The sequence below is a fragment of the Garra rufa genome, chromosome 13, assembly GCF_049309525.1.
Source record: "Garra rufa chromosome 13, GarRuf1.0, whole genome shotgun sequence".
NCBI classification, from domain to species: domain Eukaryota; kingdom Metazoa; phylum Chordata; class Actinopteri; order Cypriniformes; family Cyprinidae; genus Garra; species Garra rufa.
Window position 1 is genome coordinate 13,586,385 of NC_133373.1, and position 7,613 is coordinate 13,593,997.

The following is a 7,613-nucleotide window of genomic DNA, read 5'->3' on the forward strand; positions in this document are numbered from 1 at the left end:
AACACCGCCCGGCGTGAAGCCTGGCCCGAGGACGAGTGGGCATGTGCGCTGGCACCCCTCCTTACTGGAGAAGCCCAACAGGCTTATTTCTCACTTCCCCTTGCGATCGCTGAAGACTATGTCGAAGTCAAGCGGGACATTTTGGCAAGGCTCGGCCTCTCACCCATCTGCGCTGCCCAGCAGTTCCACGAGTGGGAATTCAAGCCCGTGCCCAGGTAGCCGAGCTCAGCCGGATTGCTCATCATTGGCTGTTGGAAGGAAACCCCACCACAGCTCAGGTAGCGGAACGAGTGGTGGTCGATCGCCTCCTCCGCGCTCTGCCCCGCGCCCATCGGCAAGCCGTTGGAATGAGGAACCCCACCAACACCCTGGAACTCGTGGAGGCGATCGAGCTGGCGGATTGCTGTCCATCACCGCGAGGCTGGGGACCGAGTGCCACCGTTTCCCTGGAGGGTGGTCCAGGAGCGACGCTCGCTCGAAGGCGCCCCGCGACCAGTCGGCAGGCCGACGGTTCCCCCACCGCGAGATGAGCCCATGCCCAGCGCTGAACCACCGTCACCCCCGCGAGCATGGTTGGCAGGCTGCATCGTTCACCAGCACCTACCATCGGGAGCCCCCGAAGCAGAAGTGACGGTGGAGAGGAAACGTTACCGGGCCCTACTGGACTCAGGCAGTGCGGTCACCCTCATCCAGTCGCGGTTGTGCGCCCCCCGAAGCGGCCAGAAGAACACACTGCCGATAACCTGCGTGCATGGAGACACTCGCCAAGTACCGGCCCGTAGAGTCACCATCTCGTCACACCAAGGCGTCTGGTCCGTGGAGGCTGGCCTGGTGAAGGACCTGCCGGTGGCCGTACTGCTTGGGAGGGATTGGCCCGGCTTTGACAAATTGCTCACCGCCGCTACACAGCCTGCCAGCCTAGAGGGGAACCGTCGAAGACGGAGGCAGCCTCGTGGACCCCATCGCCGCCCAGCCCTGCTCGCCTCCGACAGCGGGAGAGATGGTGAGTCCCCCTCCCTGACCACTAATCTGTTTTATGATGTTTACCAACGACCGACTCAAGCACTGTTGGGCTCAGGTGCGAGTCGTGGACGGAAAGGACGTCCTCCCACGGCCCCATCCTCTCCCGCATTTTGTCGTTGAGAATGGCCTGCTGTACTGTGTCGCTCAGCGGAGGGAGGAGGAGAAGAAATTACTGGTTGTTCCCCGAGCCAAGACCGAAACCATCCTGGAGCTGGCACATTCCCATCCCATGGCAGGTCACCTCGGGGCAGCCAACACCACCCAGCGCATCCGCGACCGCTTCCTCTGGCCGGGCCTGGAGGCCGAAGTGAAGCGGTTCTGCCAAGCCTGCCCGATCTGCCAGGTCACGTCGCCCAGGACCCCTCCCCCCAGCCCGCTCATCCTGCTGCCTATCACAAAGGTGCCCTTCGAGCGGATTGGAATGGACATAGTGGGGCCGTTGCCAAAGTCTGCCCGCGGGCACGAGCACATCCTGGTCATCGTTGATTACGCCACCCGGTACCCGGAAGCTGTCCCCCTGCATAAAGCCACCACAAAATCCATCGCCCAGGAGCTGTTTCTGCTGGCCAGCCGGGTTGGCCTCCCTTCGGAGATCCTGACTGACCAGGGAACCCCGTTCATGATGGCGGATCTCTGCAGGCTGCTGCGGGTGAAGCAGTTGAGGACCACAGTCTACCACCCTCAAACAGACGGACTCGTGGAGAGATTCAACCAGACCCTCAAGCAAATGCTTAGACGCGTAGCGGCGGAGGATAGACGGGATTGGGACCTCATGATTCCCTACGTGCTCTTTGGGATCCGCGAAGTCCCCCAGGCCTCAACTGGCTTCACCCCCTTTGAGCTCCTGTTTGGCCGTCAACCCCAGGGACTCCTCGACGTCGCCAGGGAAGCTTGGGAGCAGCAGCCAGCCCCTCATCGTACCATCATTGAACATGTTCGACAGATGAGGGAACGGATCGATCGAGTGATGCCATTAGTCCGGGAACATCTCGGTAAAGCCCAACAAGCGCAGCAACGCCACTACAACCGGGCAGCCCAACCACGGGAGTTCCAGCCCGGAGACCGTGTCATGGTCCTGGTCCCCAGCTCCGCCTGCAAGTTCCTGGCCTCCTGGCAAGGGCCATACACGATTGTCGAAAGGGTGGGACCAGTCACGTACCGGCTGAGGCAGCCTGGATGGCGGCGGACGGAGCAACTCTACCACGTCAACCTTCTGAAGAAGTGGGTGGGGACCCGGGACCAAGTAGCTGCCTTGAGTCTCACCGATCCCGTGGTTGTTGACGTCAACCCCCATCTCTCGGCTGCCCAGAAGGCGGAGCTGCAGCACCTGGTCAGTCAGTTCCAGGATGTGTTCTCTTCCCAGCCTGGGCAGACCAACGTGGTCCAGCACGACATCAGGACGCCCCCAGGAGTCATCGTCAGGCAACGGCCCTACCACGTCCTGGAAACTCGTCGGCAGGCTATTGAGGAAGAGATCCATCAGATGCTGAAGCTGGGGGTAATAGAGCCATCCCAGAGTCCGTGGTCCAGCCCCATTGTGATGGTCTCAAAGCCAGATGGCACCCTCCGCTTTTGCAATGACTTTCATTGACTTTCACGTTTTGGACACGCACTTTCATGAGGACTTTGAAGAGCACAGAGCACGGAGCACCAGCCATGCAGCACGAAGCACCAGCCTCTCACCGTTTTCCTTTCATTTGTGCACTGTAAATAAATCCACCCTCCGGGGCCTTGTGTTCACTAAGCCGCCTTGTCGAGTGATTCTTCACCCCGTGACTATATATATATATATATATATATATATATATATACAATACTAAATATTGTCAGTATTTCCTAGTGTCCCCTCACATGGACTTCAGTTGGTTTCTCCCTTTGTCTCCCCCTGTTGTTCTGTGTTTTATTGGTTTGTCCCCATTAGCTTTGATTTGGTTCACCTGTCTTGTTAATCTGCTACACCCCCTGTCACTGCTATTTAAGTCGTTTGTTTCCTCAGTTCTTCATCCGGTCATAAAGTTTCGTCGTGTTTTGCTCCTGTTTGTTAAAAGGTTTTTGTTAATAAATAAGTGGTTCTTTATATCCCTGACTCCTACGTTTGTTCTCCTGGCTTCCCTTTCCCTGCACGGCGTGACAAATATAAATATTTGGTTGTAGTATTATTATTTAAATTACACACATATTTGCAGTATCATTTATATATATAATTTATTTATATACAGGTGATTCTACCAGAAATGTACATTTCCACTTTAAAAATCTTGGGGAAAAAAATCTTATTAAATCTGAACGTTGATCCATATATAGAGCATGTTAAACTGAGTTAAAAAAAAAAAAAACTTTTTATGCACTGTAACAAGTCAAGGACAGATAATGTACCTTTCTGTTAGAATGACCCCTATACTACTAAATAATACTTTTAATGTCTAAATAGTTATTGTCACGATCTCTGGAATTGTAGCTGGACTGCCCATAAGCTACGCTCGAGAGCGCCCATGAGCTACGCTAGAGAGCATTCCACCCCATAACTTTGTCACTCACCCCGGACTGCATTTCCCATAATCCTCTGCCTGGATTTATCAGATCTCATTATCAGTTCACAGCTGTCTCATATTAGGACTATACAGACTGCTTACATACACTCATCACTGTTGATTGTAACTTGTAACATTTTTACCAGTTTCCTTATTCCCCTGTGTTCTTGCCTTGCCTACGTGTTTTTGTTCTTTGACTGTTTTGGATTTTTGATTGTTTGCTGCCTGCTCTGACCTTGTGCCTGTTTGTTGGATTACTCTCTTGGATGTAAAATAGAGTGCACAGCGACCAGTGGATTAGAGGGTGCTGAAACTGTGGTGCTTGATAGCGCTAAAATCGCATTGTTCATGAGCGTAGAAGCATGGAGTCTTCGGTGCTCATGAGTGTTGAGTCTGCATTGCTCAGGAACATAGGGACCCCTAGAATGCCAGCAGCTCCTGCCAGCACTAGCTGAGGGTCATTTACGCTGGATGCTAGTCTTGAACACCTTGGGAGTGACTTTGTCTTCAAATGCAACATTCATGATGCTCTGGTACACTGGAGTGGCATCCATGATAGCTGAAGACTGTGACTTGACATCCATAAAGGCTGGAGGCTCTTCAGCTGCTCTTAAAGACTGGTAAATCACCAGCAAACAATAACATCCAAGAATAATCCAAGAGAGTAATCCAGCAAACTGGCACAAGGTCAGGGCAGGCAGCAAACAATTAAAACACAGAAACAGGCAAGGCAAGGCAAGGCAAGGCAAAAAAAAACAAAAAAAAACAAGGGAACACAAACTGGGAAAACGTTACAGGCTAACAATCAACAATGATGAGTGTGTGTAAGAAATCTTTACTAATCTCACTAATATGAGACAGCTGTGATCTAATAATGAGATCTGATGAGTCCAGGCAAAGGTTTATGGGAAATGGAGTATTGGGTGAGTTGCAAGGGTACAGGTGGAGTGCTTTCTAGCAAACCTCATGATAACTCCAACTAGAGATTGTGAGTTATACGTACACATAAATACATACTTATAATACAAGTATAATAAATAAACGCATACTTTTATGCTAAAATAGTATCTAATCTAGACTAAAAAAAACTAGAACAGCTAGCAAATACAAAATATGTACAAAATGCATTTCTGTTAAAAAGTTATTTTCATTTATTAATTTCCAGTTTTCATTTTCGTTTATCTTTTTTTATGTTATTTATTTTATACCCCATTTATTTTAAAGAATTATTTAAATACATAAGATACATACAGCTAAAGGAATCTCTCATATCTAGTCTTAATCTGAACAACTGGTGGTTCCTGTGGATTAAAGATTGTCTGAGGGGCTTCTTGTCAACTATATAATGTCAATTTAATTGTGATTGATTGGAAGATGAATAGTGGCCCAGTTTGAGAGAGGAATGGGCGCTGAAGTGTGCTCCATGTCTCCTGAACCTTTGTGTGGAGGTTCGGATGTATTCTCTGGAGCAGAGCACTAGTGCTGACCTCGTCCTTTCAGCATAGAGGAGAGTGTGTAACTACGTCTTCACACAATGAGAAGCTCCTGCAGGGGAAGAACCGATTAAATTAAAGTGCTTCTGAGGCAATCACACCAAGGTCATAAGGATGCAGAGAAAACTGCTTCTGGCACCAACTTCTGTCTCATGTGAAGACGGCTTGTCTGTTGCTATGTGCGGTTTGGCCACCTCTGCTTAACATGTGTTGGTGGAATGTGGAAAATTATGCTGGCAGTATCAAGTTTGTATTAGGAGGAAAAGCGGAATCGAAAGTCTACATAAACAACTGACTGCCTCTGCATGCCTCAGTTCTGTCTGCTGTTTAGAATCAGAACTGATGATGCTAGATTTGTGAATAAATTACACTTTCAGGTGCTTTATTTCGATAGTCTACTTTAGACGTTCTGCTCACTGTAAATAAATTTGCAACTATAATGTCAACTTAGTTGAGCTAATTTGATGAAACTGAAATTGTTCACAATTCGGTGAGATTCATTTGGACAGTTTACTCATGCATGCCTCTTTAGTTTACATCCCCCTTTCAGAATCTGCCAAATGTTAATTATTTTACCAACATAAGAGGAATCATTTAAAATGCACGTTATTGTTTACTTACAGATCTGGCCATTTAAAATGCGCGCGGGAAGTAAAGTGGTCTCGCGTGACGCCGGTGTATTCCAAAGGAACACGGAAAATACAATGACATAGGAAAGACATGATCAGTAGGGGGCAGTCATGTAACGCACTGGACTGGAGCAGGCTGAAAACATTGCTGCAAACTAAAAGGTATGGTAACCTGGAGGGGACACCTTCGGTTCACTTATGTTTGTCGTGGCCACACAAATGAATTCGTAGGAACGTCATATTACTTTTTGTCATTGCCACGAGATATTAATTCCTGGGAATGTCATATTATGTCGTGGCCACAAGATTATTTTGTCGAGGTAACGACATCCTTATGTTTAATGCATAAACAAACCTGCGTAACCATAACCCAGGATTATCAGAGATAGGTTTATTAATATTTTTTTATTTTGAGTTAAGAAATGTTTTTATTAATTGTTATAGAAATTAATTCAATATTAAGTTATATATTAACAATAGGCAATGCTGTATATGCGAATGTCTGTGCGCGATGTAGACAGCATTCAAAAGTTTATCAAGAATTTATTACATACAAGTACTTCAAATTAAATAGCCCTGCAAGAAACATTTTATGCATCCTTAAGTCTTATCCATTAATTGATCCTTTTTTTCTGTAATAAATGTATTATTCGTTTATATTCAGTATGTCCCCCTTAATTTCGATCTCTTAACATTCCGAATCTAAATGATAAATGCTGACATGCCATGAAAGCTTTGATTATACTATATGGCATATATTCATTTTTAGTCTAATTATAACCTATATAGTGTTTCATTGTCGAGTGAATCATTCACGTTCCATTTGTAAATCGTATGGTCACACACGGGCATTAATACAATCATAAAGTCAAAACTTTATTGGCATAATTGTAGTTCACAATATTTGCTAAATATATGCCAAATAGCATATATAAAGTTATTTAGGTTAAGCGATTCACAATAAAGAAAAAAGTAGATAGCTCTAAATCACTTATTATTTATTCTTATTATAGGTTATTATTATTTCAATACCTGGTTAGGGCTATTTATTTTTAACGCCTGACAATTATGCCAATTACGTTTTGACTTTTTGATTGTATTTATCCCCGTGTGTGACGATACATGATGTTTTCATTTACAAATGAAACTACGTGAATGATTCATTTCTCAGTAAAACAGTTTAATATTTATATAGTCTAGTCTGTTAATTGGACTAAACAAAATAAAATATGTTCAATTCATATTTTATATGTTCAATTCTTTAGTTAAGAGAAGGAATGTAGGCCTATTTTACTGTGTGACGATAAATTATTTCCAAATGAAACTATGTGAATGATTCACTCTTCAGTTATTTGTCTATTAGTTAGACTAAATAAAATACAATATATGTTAAATTTAACCTTTAAACTGCATTCCAGTAAAAACCCCAGTCATAGCACCTTTACAGTATCATTTACATTCAGAATGTTATGTAACGAGATCAAAATGAAGGAAAAAATAACGAATACAAACGAATAATACAAATATAATGGGAAAAAAAGAAGGTCAGTCAATGGACAAGATTGTGGGATACATGAAATGTTTCTTGCAGGGCTATTTAATTTGAAGTAGGCCAACATGTAATACATGTAAACACTTGTGAAAGCTGTCTACATTGCGCACAGACAGCATTAGCATATACAGCATCGCCTGTATAATTATTTAATATTGTATTAATTTCTATAACAATTAATATAGGCAAACAATTTCTTAACTCAAAACGAAATATCTCAAATAATTCTGGGTTACTAATGTCACGCAGGTTGGTTTATTCATTAAACTCGTGGCCACGAGAAATGCATGTTGAGCAAAAATACATTTCACGAAAATAATATAAAGATTACAAAACAAATAAAACAAATGGAATGAGGGATATGCTTTAAAGTTCACGTAAAAGC